The 19,302-nt window shown below is 41.0% G+C and overlaps 1 protein-coding gene across 12 annotated transcripts in view; it reads left to right on the forward strand.

The window, feature by feature from the left end:
* The first annotated feature begins 399 nt into the window (after window positions 1-399).
* rbm47 (RNA binding motif protein 47) overlaps window positions 400-19,302 on the forward strand; it is a 28,679-nt gene continuing 9,776 nt past the window's right edge. For 4 of the 12 annotated variants that reach the window (XM_044346886.1, XM_044346893.1, XM_044346894.1 and 1 more), the window contains exon 1: window positions 638-1,381. The gene's annotated coding sequence lies outside the window, so the exon portion shown is untranslated. Of the gene's footprint in view, window positions 617-637; window positions 1,382-12,695; window positions 12,986-16,285; window positions 16,384-19,056; window positions 19,159-19,302 lie in introns of those variants that run through there. The other 8 variants (XM_044346896.1, XM_044346897.1, XM_044346888.1 and 5 more) reach the window with 7 other exon arrangements.

Here is a 19,302-nt window from a genome sequence, read left to right on the forward strand (position 1 = left end):
TTGTTATTACTGAGAGCTGTCATTACAGAGGGATCTACGTCAAGGGAATGAACGCTCTTAACGTAAAGACAGCGTGTCATCATGATCTCAGAGGTGCATACATTTGTGAATGAGCAAAGGTGTGCTGATCATCAGTAATAAGCATGCGGTGGATGTGATCATGTGTGGGGTTTTTTTTTTTTTTTGAACTAGGCGTGCAGGAAACTCCTTTAGAGGAATGCTGCTCTGGCTGCAATGATTCAGGTCTGGCTGTTTGGACACACACACACACACACACACACACACACACAAAGATTGGCCAGGGCCACAGGAGGATAGCATTTCCCATCCGGAATGATAGCAGGGAGGGAGGGAGGTAGGTGTGTTGGGGGTTTGGGCAGTCAGATTCTGGTTTGGTGAGTTTTGGAAGGAGGCAGTGTGTACACCATACACAGATCCAGAGAGAGAAAGAGAGAGAGAGAGAGAGATTCTCTCAAATGAAAAGACACGGAAGAGAAGACTGAACACTTGCGAGATAGTGTTTGGAGAGTTTAGATGACGGACAGCGAAGCTCCAGCTACTGCACCTTCATCATCTAACATCATGCAGCCTTGACGTGAGCGACGTGTTAGCTATGGTGTGCTCTAAGGAAGATAGTTGTTTTTATCTTCTTCTTCTTTTTGGGTGGCGAGGGTATTCTCTGATGTGTTTGCTGGGATCATTAGTGTGTTGGTGTGTGTGTGTGTGTGTGTGTTAAGAACTTTTTTCCTTTCTTTTCTTCTCCCTCCCTCCTTCGTCTCTCCCCCTCCTCGGCACTGAGGAATGTGGGGCTTATGTCAGTGAGAGTCAGGTACAGACTCACTAATTACCACTGCCCTTCCTCCCTCCATCTCTCCCTCCCTCCCTCCTTCTCTCACCCCTTCCCTCCCTCCCTCTCTCTTGGTTTTTCATGCAACTTGTGCTCTCCCTCTCTCCTCTCTCCTCCACTTGGAGACCTTGTGCGCTCCCCCTCCTCTTGTCTCCCACTGTTGCGTCTAGAAGCGCTGTCGTGACTGGAGGAGAGGAGAGGACAAACAGAGAGGATCTGAGTCAGAATCCAAAAAAACACCAAAAGGAGAACAGAAACTCTGACTTGTCTTCTCTCAGTGTGTGTGTGTGTGTGTGTGTGTGTGTTTGTTAGATGTGTCTGAGCTCTCTTCTGATTGTGCTCTGGGGGACCTGTCATTGAAGACAGGAGGCGCCTTGACAGCGAACGCGAGGCCGGAGAGAACCTGACAGACAGCGCAAAGGAGGAGAGGAAGAGGAGGGGAAGATGAGAAAGTGACAAGCTGGATTGTTGGTTTGAACGGTGGCAGACGAACCTTACAGCGACTACGTGACTACACGTTCCATCATCCTACAGGTTGGCTGGGAACTTGTCATGTATCTCTTTTTCTTTCCCTGTCTGCTTTTCATTTTAATATCAACATTTTAATGTTCTGCTGTAAGGCTCATTATGGGGACTTGGTGTGTTTTCTCACCTGGAAGATTAAGAACACACACACACATGCACACATGCACATGCAAACACTCATAGACACACAGGCACACGCAGTGGGTATCTGGAAGGACATTTCTTCAGCTGGTCCAGTGTTCACACTGACCCAGCTGACTGCTGTAACCTTCACTACAAGGTTATGGGACAGGGACTTGATGTTTATTTGTGTGGGGATGTGTGTGTGATCAGTTGCTGTCTTGTCTAGTCGTGTGTGTGTGTGTGTGTGTGTGTGTGTGTGTGTGTGTGTGTGTCAGAAACTGGTTGAGCCGGGCGCCAGTTAGCCTTGGGTGTCCTGTTGTTGTACAAATGAGATTTGGTTGGGTGAGGATATATGTGTATTTGCGCGTGTGGATGCACGTGTCTTAACGTATGCTGTACATTTGTTAGCATGTGTTTTTGGTATAAAGGAGCATGTTCAGCTGATTCCCCCACACTTTTTACAAAACAAACAAGACAAATTCTAGTTTAGAAGATTAGAATATTAAATTTATAGAATCTAATTTCTTTAACTATAAGTTAGACACTCATGTTTTGGAAAAGTTCATGTATGAAATACAGAAGCATTGTATCGTAATGAGTTTGCTCCTTCCTGGGCCTAATTTTAGCAGACATAAAAGGATGCCAGGAATTGGAAAGCGTTCTAGCGTGAAAGAAAAGTTAACATGACTATCTTGACAGACGACCGGCTTCCTTGTGAGTACTGTAAATACTTCCACAGGTTTAAAGTGTGTGTGAGAGGTGTGTGCCTGTTGAAGTGCTTGTCAGACCTGATGAAGCGATGACACATGGATTCTTCAAAATGCAAAACCAAAACCAAAAATAGATACCAGTTGAATGCTATTACATGATAGTTATTATTCAAATGGGCCTGCTTGTCTGTCTGTCCGTCCATCTCTGAGACAGTGGCTGTGGCTTCATGACTGATTGTGCAAGGAGGTTCAAGAGGTGAACCATTTTTCAGGATACTTATCTCTCAACTCACTGTATCACATTCCACGATTGCAAAAGGGACAGACAGTCGTCCAAGACAGGAATTTATATCTAGGCCTTTTTTTTCTTTTTCTATCTTGACTTCAGTGGTATCAGCGCTGGTGTTTGGGCCTGCTCTAGTTTCAGGAAGGCAACAGGAAGTAAAATAAAAGGGGAGGACATGAGTTTTGTTTTTTAACCAAACAAACTGATTTTTAAAAGCAGGAGGCTTAAGTAAAAGGAACAGAAGCAGTGTAAATCACACAAACACACACACACATAGTATATGGTCTTGTCACATGACTGTCACATGATCATCTCATGCTCATGATGGGGAAGCACAGCACTGAGTCTAGTGTGTGTGTACGTGTGTGTGTGTGTGTGAGTGTGTGTGTGTGTGACAAAGCCATAAGCCTAATCCAGCAGCAGAAATGTGAAGCTGTAGAGTAAAGAGACTAATGCAGCTGAGAGAGAGAAAGAGTGAGTGGAGGGAACCTGTTAGCACTATTGTGTTGTTTATGAAACACCTGTAACAAGATCTGATCACCCTCACTCTCCTCTCTCTCTCTCCCTCTCTCCCTCACTCTCTTTCTATTTGTCACAAACACACACATACCTGGAAAGCACAATGGCTGCATTCTTCCCCTTCGATCGCCTCCCCATCCACCTCCCTCTATAGCTCCCCCCTGATCAGACCAAACACTGAACAGCAGCAGGACGAGGGGGAGTTCAGACAGGTAAAAATAAGGCAAAGAAATTTACAGTAAGATGTAAGGAAACTGTGACAGAGTTCTGTGGAAAAAAAACTAAGAGTTTGTACATTTAATCGGTCCAGGACTGTAGTTGCATTTAAGTATCGTAGCATTATTTTTCTCCTTGTGTTAAAGGGTCAGTTCACCCTAATTATAAAAAACATACATATATTTTTTTGATTCTGTTGGTATTAAGTCATGCAATTTTGGTTTAATTAGTAAAGTCCTCAAAATTAAACAGTAAAATAAGCCGTTTTACTATTACTTGTCATTAAATATGACCCACATTAGTGGGAAGACGTGTCTTCTTTAACCATTTAAAGGACCAGTGTTTAAGATTTAGGGGGATCTATTGGTAGAAATATTGGCAGAAATGGAATATAGTATCCACAAGTATGTTTTAATTAGTGTATAATCATCTGAAAATAAGAACTGTTGTGTTTTTGTTACCTTAGAATGAGCCCTGTATATCTACATGGGGAGTGGGTCCTCTTCTACGCAGCCCGTGATGTTGCACCACCATGTTTCTATAGTAGCCCAGAATGGACAAACCAAACACTGGCTCTAGAGAGGGCCTTTCACGTTTTTCAATAGTTTTGGGTCCACCATAGGTTCTCCAAAACTATGCTTTGAAGGGAAAGGTGAAGGGTATTCAATTGGTTGCAACCTCACTGCTAGCTAAGGAAAGGCAAAGATCGTGGTCAAAAGGATACAACTCTTTGTGTCAAAATCACATACTTTGTTGACTCAACCATCATCTTTGACCTCCTCCTTGAGAGGTTTTGTGGTGGTGTAACAACGTCATGCTACTTCTGCCTTTGCTTGTGACTGACAACAGTCATTATTACCTCATTTGGTAAATGCAAGCATTCGTCATTTTAGGTATATGAAGAAATGACAAATACTGTCAGTAATACTGTCTAAATTGTCCAGGTTTTGAGATCTCTTATATTTATACCTTCACCCAAATACAATGGGGTTGGAGGGAATTTTGTGGCGCATACAGCAAAATTCAAAAAGAAATTAAGTTTGTACGCTACTAATTTGCAGCAGCAAATATGTTTTGAAAGAATAATAAACACTCCTGGATTATATTTGTAACATCACTAGTGTGTCTGCCAAGCTGCAAAATGTTGACACTGAATGTATCCACAAAATGTTTACTGATAACATATTTCATTTGTTTCCCTACAATATTCATTGGTACCAACTTAAAGCATTATTAAAAGTTATTAAACTTTTTATGGTTATGTTCAGGCTCTCAGAACACTTGGTTGAAGTTTAGGGGCAAAGACTCTGGTCTTAGTTTATGACTGAAAAAGTTTGCAGTCACTTGAAGCATGAGACACAACGTGTTTACTGTAATAACATGTAATCAAAACAACAATCTTTCCATAACCCTATAACCAAAGTGCAAAGGACTCAGGATGCCACAATCGCAACGATGTCACAATCCTGTGCTTTCTCATCAATTGGGACAACAAATTAGTACTATATTAACATAATCTCTACGGAGCTGAACAGACTTCACTGTAAACTGTTCTCATAGGGAGTATTTCTTAGTATTTACAGCAATTACCCAGAGTAACAGGGAGACGAGTGTAAATGTCAGTCTTTAATGCTGTTAGCACCTCAAGCAGAATTTCATTCACCTCCATTGTTTTGGGGAAATCTCAGAAACAGATCCTGCAAAACCTGAATAAATTAAACCAAAACTATCTGCATGGCACGATACAACTAAGAGAGAAAATGTGCTTTTCTTTATAATCAGTCTGAGCCGATCAGATGAGACATTGTGCAACCGTCTCTGTTCTGAGAACGTGGCAGGAAAGACGCGCACTGTTGATTGTGTAAACAGGTGACATCCACTCACTGGGAAGGCTGGATCAACACTCCTCCTCCCCCTCTCCCTCTCCCTCCGCCCTCCATCATCCAACCTTTGACCCCTGCGTAACCTCTCCAACCCCCCCTGTGTGGTGACACTGCTGAACCCTCCATCCTCTTCTCCTTTCCTGCTCCGTCTTCCAAGCTGCTCATACGCTTAATGCTGTTATTATGCTTCATTTCACTGCTAGTTTCTTCCTCCTCCTGCCTCCTTTTGCCTCCTTTTGCTGGGTGGTGCTTTTTTTTAAAAGATTTTTGTGTCCAGCGAGGACATATAAACTTGCTGACACACACACACACACACACACACACACACACACACACACACACACACACACACACACACACACACACACACACACACACACACACACATGTACAAAGCATCCAATTGCCTGATCTCAAACAGGCTCTTCTCTGCATACCTGTTGCTACACACAATGGGGTGGTTGTCTGGACAGCAGGCCAAGAGGCAAGGTGTGTGTGTGTGTGTGTGTGTGTGTGTGTGTGTGTGTGTGTGTGTGCAGTGGGTGATTTGATTCTGGCAGAGAAGGCAACCAAAGTTGGACGGTGTTGAGGACTGTGTGTTTGGATGTGAGTAGGTTTCAGGAAAGAAACAATTGGAATTACACTGCATGTCATGATAAAATCCAACCCCAAAGGCACACACACGCTCACACACACACACACACACAAACTTGTACTTTGCCCCCCGCCCTAGCAGAATGGAATGTTCCATGGGCCGAGACTGACTCTGTGCATCCATTCACAAAACTGACACAAAGTAGCCACACTCAAGCCACACACATACACACACGCACACACACACATAATCTTGCATGTGCAGACAATCAGGCTCATCCCTCTCTCATCTGTCCTTCACGCATCTTACGTTCTCATACACTCCCTGTTTTCCTCCCTCTTTGTTTCCTGAACAGTTTCATGCCGTCATTCAGTGCGAGAGCAGGTTGATCACGTTGAGTTTCTCAGGACGATTTCTTTTCGCGTCATAAAACCCCTGTTGCATGACACTGTTTAGCAGCTTAGCTATTGTGTGTTTAGGGATCTTTATTTAGGGGGGGCGTTAGCTGGAGTTGGCCGACGCTGAATTCCACCAGCTTTTCATTCAGCTCTTATCTGCCTGTTTTACTTTCCCTTCTCACTTTTCCTGTGTGTGTGTGTGTGTGTGTGTGCGCGCGCGTGTGTGTGCGTGTGTGCGTGCGCTTGTTTAGGTGTGTAGTTAGGTGTGTGTGTGTGCTGGAAGAACAATTAGTCTTTCCAGGAAATGAGGGATGGTGAAAATTGCAGGATTAAGATTGCAAAAGATAAAGCGTCAGTACATCAAGAACACATTCTAATTACAGAAACTAGTCGATACTTTATGATGTACTTTTTTTGTCATATAAACACTTACAGTAAGTTGGGTTATCAGCTGCTATTTAATAAATGAAATGCAAAGGAAAAAGCTTTAGTTGATCTACTTTCACTCATGTGTTTACAGTAGTTATTATATGACAAGCTGTGATAGTGTCATCTGATCACAGCTAAAGGCAAAATGGTTTATAGCTTTTCCGAATGGCCACACTTAAAGGCGGAGTGTAAAGCCTGCTGTCATAGAGAGGAAGGAGACGCCAAGAATTGTTCAAATGGGGACAATGGCGCAACAATTTTGGACATTCTCTCCTTGGAGGCTTTTATGATATTACAGTTGGTTGTACAACCAAGGGTTAGAAATAGAACTGTAAACGATGAAAAAGAGAGCTTGAGAAAGCAGTTCAGATTTTGCTGACTCTCTCACCTTGAGGTTTGGGTGGAGGGAGTTTCAGAAGTTGACGCCTTTAGACTAGTGAAAGTCAGAAATTTTGTTTTTAACATATTGAGGAAGGCTCAGGATTAGTTTGATGACAAAACAAGTGTAAATGTGTCCATTGAAATTGTTCAGAATACCCCAAAGAACAGGGAAAATATACCTTTGATACTAGGAACTTATTTATGTAGCTGTGGACATCATTCATCTATGATCTATCTTGTTAGTATAACATTTCACTCAGCAGTGATGAAATATGATGTAGGAGCGGTCAGATGATCAGAAAGGTTAACGAATCCAAAGTTCAGCCATATTATTTAAACCAAATCCTTTAGAAGCAAAAGAAACACACCTGAAATTACTGTGAAATTACAACTGTCCACTGCTTGGTGTCTTTATTAAGTGTAGTCAGTGGATGAAATCTACTGTAGTTGCAGTTGAATTTGAATGGACACTTACAATGGATAGGCTGGCTTCACAACATCAATACAATGGTCACCTTTGTATTCATTTGCAAATAAATGATTTCCATATTGTGGCTGAATTGTGGGTTAAGCGGTGGTTTTCTTTACAAGCTGTCAGACTGTCCGGACTAGTGAGGCTGTTTATTTTCTATCCGTGTGGCAACAAATGGCACCAAAACTACAAAAACAAGACCAAATATGTAAAAATCTGGCATTTTCCTGCGCAGATGTCATCTCACATCTGCTTACATTTTACTTTGTTTTTTCATCTGCATGCTGCTTATGCTTTATCACATGATAGTTAGTGTTTTTCCACAGTCATCAGTCATTGACGTTACAGTGGTTACTGGTCACTGGTCAGATAATGAGTGGCTTTAGTGTGGTTAGAAGTCATAAGGATGACTACTTTTCTGCTGTGCCTCTAGTTTTCTAGCTCCTTCAAATCTTTTCCTCATATCTCTCTAACATTGTCTCTCTCCTTTCCCCCCCGTCTCCTTGACCTTGGCAGTGATTGTAGCACCTAAACACATGCTGCACCCTGCTCTGCTATAGGTTAGTGACAAGCCACATGACTGCAGTGTCAGCTGACCAAATTCTAGGCAAAAGGGGAAATGTCTTTCATCAGGGTGGAAGAAAAAAAAAAGTAGAACTTTAATGTCAGATCCTGTGTATGTGTGTGTGTGTGCGGTTAGAGGGCAGAAAGGTTCTCTTATTGTGCTGAGTCATTTTTGTTAATCATAAGTGGGACAGTAGGATTGGTTGACGGTTGTTACAGGATGTGAGGTGACCCTTTGAATGAGGAAGTGTTACGACTGAACAGACAGTTTCCCTGTTGACAGAGATGTTGTCTTATGGTTTGAGGATTGTTTGGCAGAGCAGCTTTTTAACACTTTAGATACTTTAGATCTTTCTGTACTTTAACACACACTCAAGAAACACACCCTTACCTCCAAGTTGTGTGTGTTAATGTGTATGCGAGTGTGTTGTCTGGAGGGTCGGCTGAGGTTGAGGACCCAGAGGAAACTATGAGGAGGATCAGATAGTTTTGCAGTCTTTACATTTCAATGCATGTGCTCAGTGAATGACATTAATCATTAAATATTTATTCTAGTTCACTGGTGACACTGGAATGAATTAAAATATTTTGATCATGTGGAGCAGCGCACTGACAGTTTTATTATTTTAGTTGTGTGTGTTCTCACTTAGATTTAAATTTCATTTCTTTTATGGTGACAAGTTTCAGTTAACTTTCAATTTACAGGAAATTAACAGTTTTAGTTTCATTTTTTATTTTCGGGAAATAAAAGTGCTCCTCCCTCATTTTGTTTCAGTATTCTTTATAGTTTTATTGGCATTGTTAAAAGGTTTCTGAGGCCTCCGTCTAAATTCATTTAAACATCTGGGCAAAAATCTTGCATTAAAAGACACTTTTTTGTATTAAATGTGATATTATTTCTGTAATTTCATGTTGTGTGAGTCTTGAATTCTCTCTATCTCTCTAACAAAAAGGTCTTTTTTAGCATTATAATTACATTATAATAATAAGAGTACAGTGGAAGGAGAAAAAAGAAAAGTAAGTAAATGGGACAATAACAGGCTAGTAGAGACAGACAGCTCATTGTCAAAATCATCAAGACTTCTTGAGACACTTTTAGGCAGCCAGTCACACACAGATGCTTGTATTAGAGGTGTTGCAGACTGTTGTGAAGGTGTAATCTGCTCCCTGTTGGAAGTATTATCTTGACAAACAAGCACTTTGTTCTGCTGAGACACTTCAGCTGTCTCACATGGCCCCGAGGGGTTGACACACAACTCAGGACGTTAATGTTCATGTTCAGGTTCAGTTAAGACTGTTAATATTATATACAATGGAGTTTTATTCAGGATGTCTGCCAACACCTATGTTGACATTTGCTTGCATGTTCTGAAAATGTGTGCCTTCATGTTTTCCGGTTCTGTCAGGAACAGCCTTGTGGAATATAATTAAATGTTTTGGTAACACGGAGCACATTTCATCAACCTTGTGTATTGAAGTTAAAGTCTGCTCAGTCAAGGTATCTGTGATCCAAATCTTAATCATTTTCTAAACAGAATTATCAGGTTGAAAGGCTACTGATACCAAATGGAAACTGACACACAATATAGTGTGTGAATGTGTGTGTGTGTGCTTGAGTGTGTGGGCATGCATGTGTATCTAAGAACAAATCAGTCAAAAATATATTGGACAATATGAATTATATATATATATAAACATCATACATCATGATAAACATATTATATAAATCATAAACAGATATTGTGTGATAAAGATCTCTGTTAATACATTCAATTTACTTATAGCTTTAAAGGTTTTAGTGACAGTAAACATAAGATAAGAGAACATTTTCAACAGTCAACATCTTTAAGATTTAAGATATCTAAACAAATAATATTCACATTATCCTATTATATTCAACGATAGACTATAACAAGACTAGCTATATTAAGCTCGAACTGAGAAATATACATAAAACACTGCCATTAAAACATATGTTGCTGTAATGAGCTGCTCCATAATCTTTTTTTATGACTGTGCCAATACACACAGCGATATGATATATGTGTAATAACCCATATCAGCTGAAAATACTGGTCTTGGTTGCGCTTTAATGTATATGTGAGTGTGTATTTGTGTTGTCTTTGAGGCACCAGTGTCTCCGTTATTGTCAGTTTGGTTGGCAACAAACACACACACACACACACACACGCACATACTAAAGATGCTTTAAACCACCTTCCCCGCCCCCACTCATTTGTCTCAGTGACCGTTGTAAAGCTGTTTGTGTAGGTCTTCTTGAAGTCGTGTACGGGTTCATATCAGACCAGTAGGGCCAGTTCCCTCATGTCTCCCTCTGTCTCTATTAGCACTGATGATAGCTGACGGCTGATGGCTATCACCTCTGCACCCCAGGCACACGTCTGTCTGTCTTTTGATTTGCTAGGTACAGACATGCAGGTGTGTATCATGGACATATATATTGTAGTATTGGTTATTACAGTTATTATAATTATAATCCTTCTGTTGGATTTTTTGTCGAACTGTTATAAGTTATTCTATTTTTAATGATTGTCATGTTCTCACATTTTTCTCTGTTGCAAAATCAGTCATCCAAGGAGCAGAATCTCTCTTTGAGTTTAAGCTTTTCCTTGTCTTAAACCAGGTTGAGAATTGGGTTATGAACCGTTGATGTGAGCTTGTGAACGCTGTTGAGAGACATTGCATGTGATATTAGTCTATACAAATAAAACTGTCTTGACTTGACTCAGTGTGTGTGTGAGAGAGTGTGTGTCTGTGCGATACAGTGTGCTGGTAATAAAGTCATCCTGGCGTTTGAATCACGCTCTCCTCCACCTTTAAAATGGCTTTATGGCTCTGTATGGCCTTCACTTCAACCTTATTACACCCTGTTGGGGAGAGAATAGATTTCTACACCTGTAAACTTTGTACTGGCTATCTACATACACCGTGAGCCAAAAAGGCGAGAATCAGTGATTACATGTCCTTCATTAACAGAGTCATTGGTTAATGTGTCACTTGTACAATGGCAATTGCACACAAATACACACATACGGTACACACAGTTGCTTTGAAATAGAACAGCACCCCATCTGATAAGAGCAGCTATAGGCCCCGTTCTCTTTCAGGGTTGTTTAAGGTTATGTACACTTCCACACATTGTCACCGTGGTCTCCTTCCTATTACCTCTGACCCTCTCTGTGTTTCTGACAAATATGACTGGAATGTGATGGCTTTAGTCTGGTTTTGTAGTCTCTTTAACTCTGTTGTGTTTCTAAGTGTGTCACCAGTAAAGTGACTGTCATTTCAGACTTAATGCAACCCGCAAAAGTGTATTAGCACTGACCGCTGAAACTTCTGCTCTTAAATACTGTGATTACCATGCAAAACCAGCATAGCTGAAAAATCGGATGTGATCATGGTTAAACTTGCCAAATTCAGCCCTCAACAAGTTTATCCTAACATGCCCCAGGCCTTTACTAAAAGGTGAAAGGTGATTTCTCTTGATCTACAGTACTGTTTGAATTTTTTGAATCTCTATCGACCTACAAATTATTTTCTAAGTGGTTCTCTCTCTAAAAGTGTTCTCCAGTAGACATTTTCAGTGACTTCTGATCCTGTAAATTTGATTAACTCCAGCCATTTTTAAAACTTTTTTTTATGTTTATCTGTAATTTAGTTTGATGCAGGATGAAGTGGTGCCACTTGTTAATGTGCAAACGAATATGTTTAGCTGTGCTAGCTTCATGGTTTTGGGGATGGCAATGTCAGACGGTCTGTTGGTGGATTCATTGGTCCACCACTTTGGTCCAGACTGAAATATCTCATCAGTTTAAAGGATTTCAATGAAATTTTGTACAGAAATTCATGGTCCACAGACGGTGAATCCTAATGACTTGGGTGATCCCCTGACATTTTTCCTCTAGCGCCACCATAAAGTTGACATGTGAGTGATATGTCTTGACATCAACTGAATGGACAGCCATGAAAGTTGGTACACACATTCGTATCTCCCTTAGGATGAATTATAATAACTTTGGTAGATTTTAATCTAGCGCCATCATCATGTTAAAATTTGAATTTGTCCAGTATACTTAGGTTTGTGAAATACCTACAAAACTATTGACATGTCTAACAATCTCAGTCATAACTTGTGTTTAGTGCTAATTAGCAAATGTTAACACGCTAACACACTAAACTACAATGGTAAACATGGTAAACATTACCTGCTAAATATCAGCATGTTAGCATTTTCATTGTGAGCATGGCAGCAGGCTGATGTCAGCATTTAACTCAAAGCATGACTATGCTTGAGTGCAATCTCACAGAACTGCTAACATGACTGTGAACCTGCAATTGTTGCTTTGATTAATGAACATGTGGTCACCAGCTTCTGTTTTCATTTTGAACAAGAAAGCTGGAACTTGTAAAATGTCTTGTGGGTGTCATTGAGAAGAAACAACGGTAAATTCCAACGACTTTCTGCAGAATTCTTCTGTGTTTGGATTCTGACTAATTTACCAACAAGACTTTTTTTTTTTTTTTAAATGGATGGTCCCTTTTATCCAATAATGAGAGACAAATGCACAAAATACTACTGTGAATCCATCAGCACACTCACACACAAACTCATGACTTTTCCCTAATTATTGTCAATCATCACCTTTCGTCACACCCTCTGCCCTTTTATCCCTTGCCTTCCCTTTTGTCTCATTCCTTATCAGCTGAGAGAGAGAGAGCAAGCGAGAGAGAGACTGAGGGAGGAAGAAAAAAAGGTGGGGGGGTTACCTGTACTGAGTGGCCCCACCTCTCTCTTCTGGTCTTTGAGAATGAGTAAACACTAAATCACCTTTACTTACCTCTTACTGCTGGAGACTCTCTTACTGCCACGGCCTGTCAACACCAAAGGAGAGTGAATGGACAGAGAGAGAGAGTTTTAGACAAGTGTGAAGGTGCAAAGTGACTCCTAATAGCAAAACAGCTGTATCTTCTTGTCCTGCTCGTCGATATATCTGCGCTTCTCAGTTTGGGACACAGGTACAGTGTTTGACATTCACCCTAAAGTGTGTTGTCTTGTTTTTTTTTTTTTCAGAGTCTAGCATCTCTTGTTGTTGTGTCTCTCTGTGAAAAGGCTTAATTTCAATTTTGAATAATCGCTTGAACAAAAAACATCTTAATCAGGTAGCCTTGAAAAATGAGTTTCGAGACTGTCTGCTCCTGTATGATAGATGACCTCAACACCTGGTAGTAATTTGGGACTTCCATGAGTAAAGGTTTGACTGGTTGAGGCTCTCCATGACCAACCCTTACAGTATTCTAATGGAAACAGCTTGGCAGTTTTTTTTTCTCTCATCTCATGTAGGTACGGTATTCTGCTTTGTGCGGATAGATTTACAGTTTACCAGAATTCCCTGTTTCACCACTTTGTCAGAGCCAAAATGATTGGAAAAAGCCAACAAAGGCTTTTAAACCAATCAGTGATTGGAATGAAGATCGTGATGTCTTTACAATGAAACCAGTGGAACCAGTGGAGTGGCATGACAGTGTATGTGTATATGTGTGTGTGTGTGTGTGTGTGTGTGTGTGTGTGTGTGTGTGTATTTAAGGTGGGGGATAAAAATGCTTCAGTGACTACATGGAGAGGCTGGTATTATTACTTATAGACTTCCTGGTTCTTCGTCATATAATATGTGGACTTTTACCCTGGCAAGGTGAGCTGTTTGTTGTGTGCATGTGTGCGTGCATGTGTGTGTGTGTGTGTGAAAGAGACAGAGAGAGAGAGAGAGAGAGAGAGACTGGGATAGAAAATCCGGTGATCAAGTGTCAACATCAACAAATGTTCTTGAAACAAAAGGATTGTATTGACAGAAATATTATTTCAGGTTGCACGTTTCTGTAATTATGAGTCTGACACACGCTCTTTTAACTGTGTTTGTCGACAGGGTGGGCCCTTGTTTGAGTATAAAAGTATGTGTGAAGGTTACCTCTTTTGTAAGTCTTTGTAGTAATTGTGAGTGTGAAGGACGTTGACAAAACAAAAATGATGTTATACGCAAATATTTGGGTGTTTTAGTGTCAAATATCACCAACTCTCCAGCTTTAAATCTTGATGATTTCCTCCCTCATACACACACACACTCACTCACCGAGTGCCACTAAAGCCTTTATCACGAGTGTGTGATATTGTCAACGTCAGTAGTAATTGTCTGAAACAATGTCTGCTATGGCCTTGAACAGGCTAGCTGATTAGCCTGAGGAATGTGTTTGCCTAAGGAAGCAAAGCCCCTTTCAGCTATTGCTAAAGCTAAAGCAGCTCTTATGATTAGTAATGACTATGTAGCCGTATGAGGGGACATGTGTGTCAATTTTGGTTGTAGCTGACCTTTCTAAGCTTTTCTGTATTACGAATTACTGTGTAATCTATAATTGATGCTACAATTAAAGTTTGAATAAGTCATTTAAAACAAAATTGTCAAGTTATGGTTAAACTTTCAACTGAATCTCTGCCATTAAGACTTGAAAAGAGAAGGTTAAGGTACAGGCTCTTTGTTGTATTGCTTAGAAATGGCCTGTTTGTGTAAAATCGTAGTGTTTTGAGTGGACAAATGTGAAGGTCCTGAAGGCAGGGGGGCCATCAGAGTAAATGAACTGGAATCATCCCTCCGTGGTGAAGTTGGGGTGGGCTGGAGGCAGTCACTTACGCACTCCGTCTGACCTGAAATTCTTCAGGCCAGTTTCACTTTGAAGGGCTTTCTAGCGCTGAGGGAGGCCTGAAGAGATCGCAGAGGGAGCATTTTGGTCCCCTCCTCTCTGTTCGTTAGCCTCTCTCGCTCCTCTCCATCTGGTCTTTTCCTCTTCAGACCCCCTCCCACGCACTCTCTCTCTCTCTCTCTCTCTCTCTCTGTCTCTCTCTCTCTCTCTCTCTCTCTCCCTCTCTTTCTCCTCTCTTAGCTGCATTTCTTCCCTCTACGCACACTTCTTCTTCTCTGTGCACCCTCCTCTCCGCACCTTCCTCCTTTCTCCTTCCTCCCCCCTCCCCGCTGCTCGTCTTTGAGCTTGAGTGAACCAGAGGAATGAGGGTGACAGGTACATGGATGGGAGGAAGGAAAAAAAAGAGTGAAGAAAAGCAAAGAGAAGGAGGCAAAACAGAGGCAGAGATATAAATGAACTATGGATAATGTGTAGATCAGATTGTAATGTGTAAAAGAAGATGTTGTTGGACCTTGGTTAGAGCTGAAACACAATACTTCTTTAACCAACGACAGAAAATGAATTCAACAATTTTGTCAATTTTGAGCAAAAATGCACAAGAGCTTGCATACCCATAATTTAACACACCATTCCTCACACACTGAAGAAAGCAGATCCCAAAAAATGAGAAGTATCACATTGAAAAGGAAAAATCTAACTGATTTGTATGTGCAAACCCCTTTTTAGACTTTGGTTACTGTATATGCACAAAAAAGCAGAGTGTCCACACACTAGATTGTAGCTCCCAAAGTGTTTTTATTACTGACTGACTGAAAAAGGAAGTAATAAGACTTTGGGAGCTACAATCCAGTGTGTGGACACTCTGCTTTTTTCCTTTATTTCCTTTGTTGTCCTGCACCTGACGTAAAAATATAGTATGGGATGTGCACACACTATCTCATTACTGTACATGCACCGCAGCTCTCTTTTTTTCTCTTTGGTTGAGCACCATGTTTTTGTTTTTTCAAGTTGAGCTGAAATGCCAAATTAATTAACTGCAGCTTCTCAAATGTGTATATTTGCTGGTTTTCTTACCCCTCTGTGATAGTAATTTAATCTCTTTAGGTTTTGAACTGTTAATCAAACAAATGAAGCAATTTGAAGAAGTCATCTTGGGCTCTGGGAAGTTTTTTTTTCTGCCATTTTATAGACAAAATGGTTGATCAGTTAATTGACAAGATAATCTACAGATAATGAAAATAACCATTACTTGCAGCCCTAATGTTGTTCACTAAGTACTATATCTGTACAGGATCGTCTCTTGGTGATATCCATAATACATAGTGTAAAGACAACAGGTTCTCAAAATCAATGCACAAGCACAGAAAACAGATATCTAAAGACACCAAGATAGCACAGCTTCCTCCTCCTCATTCAGCAGTGTGACTTAATTCTCCATCCTGCTGGATCCTGTTGAAGTCAGCATGCTGACAGATGAGCTGGGTAAACCGCAGTGTGTGGACATCATGTGTCCTGAAGGGTCAGCCACAGTTCTCACTTCTCTTTCATCAAGTTCGTTGTTTCACTCGGTTGTGGTCATTTGCAGCAGCTGACTTTGACAATGAAAGTGTGCAGTGGAGTGCAGACACTGGGACAAAGTTTCTCCTTTGCGTTGACTTTTATTTAACAAACCTTTATCCTCTGTCTGATGATTCCTGCTTGGCGTTTTCAAGGATGATAATCATGTAAGCAAGTAATTCTTTTGGACGCTGTTAAGTTGCGAAAACTACCTGAAACAATTATTAAGCTGTTGGACGTAACAGAAATCACAGCAGGAAGCTTTTTTTTTTTACATCCTGAAGCTGTTTGTCTGTTTCTGCACTTGACTTTGGAGGAACTGCTTCCAGGAAAGCACAGTGTGAGTCTAAACACTGCACTCCTACAGGTCGTATCACTCTACACAAATAAGCAGCGGGACCTCTGGTCTTGTGACACGCTACTCATTTACTTATATGGATGACTTGTAATAATAGATGGCAGTCGTACAGGCTCTCTGGCCGAGATACTGATTACCAGCGCTGCTTTATTGCTGCTTTTTGCCTGTGTTGCAGATTCCAGTGTATATGTGTGTGTGTGTGTGTGTGTATGTGTGTGTGTGTGTGTGTGTGTGTGTGTGTGTGTGTGTGTGTGTGTGCGTGTGTGTGTGTGTGAATGACCCTGGCCTTAATAAAGAAACTACTTATCAGAGATACAGTAAAACAAAGTCTATAAGCACTCTCTTAGGTGATTACTTGCTTAACAAATAAGTGTTAGGTGAATGTCAGCAGCAGTGATGTAATAAAAAAGTTGGTAAAGTATGATATTGACTCCACCATCATAAACAAAATTTAATTATGACCCCAAATGCATATTTTAACTTTAATACACCCTGCCCCTGTGTACTTTATATCTGTTTAAACAATAAGGCTGTTGTTTTCTATAATTTTCTTACTGTCAACAACCAGCAATGCAGTAGTAGTAATAATCCTTCATTTTTGTCCCAAAACTATTAAAAAACACATTAATAAGCCACATTGTTGCACTAGCTGCCACGGTCCTTCATTACCATGAACATGAGCACTGTAGTTTTTTTTTTTTTTTTTATTCCTGCTGCCGCAACACTCACTAGTGCACCAAATGCATATTAATCCGCAGCTGAAAATAATCCCAAGCCAATGCAGTATTTACTCCCATTTAAGTAACATTTGTGACCCCTTTTTAAAGATTTTCATCTTCAGTAGCAACCAATTGGGGTTGAGGCTAAGAGTTACAGACAGGATTGAAAGGTGGAAAGTACTGAAAGATGGACTAACACATTGTTAGTTTGGGCTTTTTCATGGGATTCGTTGACAAGGAGACAAATATAAAATAATACCAGCCTTTAATACTAGTTTATTTAATGTATTATTTGAATTTAAAACACTTAAAAACATGAACTGTTTGACCCTGTGTGTGTGTCAGTGGTGTGATAGTTTATATGTTTCTGTCTTTGTGCCTGAGAAATGATTCAGTGAACTTGATGCAATGATTGAATGAGGGACAGTAAATGTTTTTCGTCCATCTCTCGGGTCTTCCTGTGGGGTTTAACGGTTAACCGTTGACCTGATGGGGTGATGGTCCCGCTGTGCGGTCACCAGAACACCTGAGTCCTCTGAGGCATGTCCTGATTGGCTCTTGCTAATGACTGACAGTTAATCTTTGATTTAGATTGACCCCTTCGCTTAGAGAAAGACCTGGTTTTACTGATCTGTAACCCTACTCTTCAATCCTCTTTCTAGCTTTTGCACACATGCCAAAAGATTACAAATGTGCCCACCAAGACACACACACACCCTCAGCACACACCTTGTAGCTATATTTTACATCTGTCAACTGTGTGACAGATGATTTTGATAGTTTTAAAATTGGTGGTTGATTAAGCAAACAAATTAAAGGTGTTACAGGGCATATAAAGGTCTCTGATCATTTCTCTTCTTTTGTCCATCCATTCATCTGAGGTCTTTATGCTAAATAGACTTTCTTCTAGCCTGTTTGCTCAGTCGTTAAGGAGTGGGGCTGGTTTCAATAGCAGCTGAAACTCAACACACTGTTGACCACACACTGTGACTTTCATCTCTCTCTCCTCCTTTCACCCCATCTGCTCTCTGTCCCTCTACTCCCTCTCTTCTTGCTCCCCTTGCACTGAGAGGAGTTTTTAGACAGAAACTCTCTAAAAGAGAGTGACGTCCTCTTATTGGGCTGTTTGTCTCTCTATCTGCTCTCTTGACTGCCCAGGAAGGTGTGTGTTGTTTGCTTAAGTTAAGCTGTGCTAGGAACATGTTCGCCGTTGTTATGTACAAGAAACACACACGTATGCCCAAAGACACACACACACACACACACACACACACACACTCACACACAGTTGTAGTCTTGTGCTGACGTGACATAAATCAGTCTAGTGGTAACTCCCAGTCAGAATTTCCAAATATCCTTTCTCAGTTAGACAACATGAGGAAGTATTCAAACCCCAGTTTGAATGTTTCCTGCCGTTTGTCAATTTCTGCAACTCTAAGCAGAAAACGCTTAAAACTGAATTTCCCATCAGCCACCTCTCCTCCCACTAACAGCACCTTCTCTGTCTTCGTTTGTTGCAGAGTCAGTAAAAGTAACAGGTTTGTGCAACAGGTGCTTCAATGTGTGTATTTTTAAAAAAAGAACCACACACTAATTTTCTGCAAAAGTAGAGCTGGGATCCGCCCACACACACACACACACACACACACACACACACACACACACACACACACACACACACACATATGTACCTGTTAAAGCTCCACCCTCATTGGCTTGCAGCTTTGGCTCAGTGTGTGTGTGTGTGTGTGTGTAGAGGAGGCCGGCCCCTGTGCTCAGTGCCCTGCTGTACCTGTCTCTCATGGAGGTGGACAAAAACTCCCAGAGCAGGCAGCCAAGCAGCGGAGCGCTGTGAAGCAACAGGGGTAGCTATCTTCCCATCTCACCACTCTCTGCTTCTCCTTCCTCTTCTCTTTTCCTCCACCATCCCTCTGCTGTGATATCTTTCTCAAGATTTCTGCTCTGTCTCACTGCCATCTGTCATTACTGTCTTTGGTTTTAAAGGGATT

Source organism: Thunnus albacares, chromosome 3 (genome assembly GCF_914725855.1).
Source record: "Thunnus albacares chromosome 3, fThuAlb1.1, whole genome shotgun sequence".
In the NCBI taxonomy this organism is placed as follows: Eukaryota; Metazoa; Chordata; class Actinopteri; order Scombriformes; family Scombridae; genus Thunnus; species Thunnus albacares.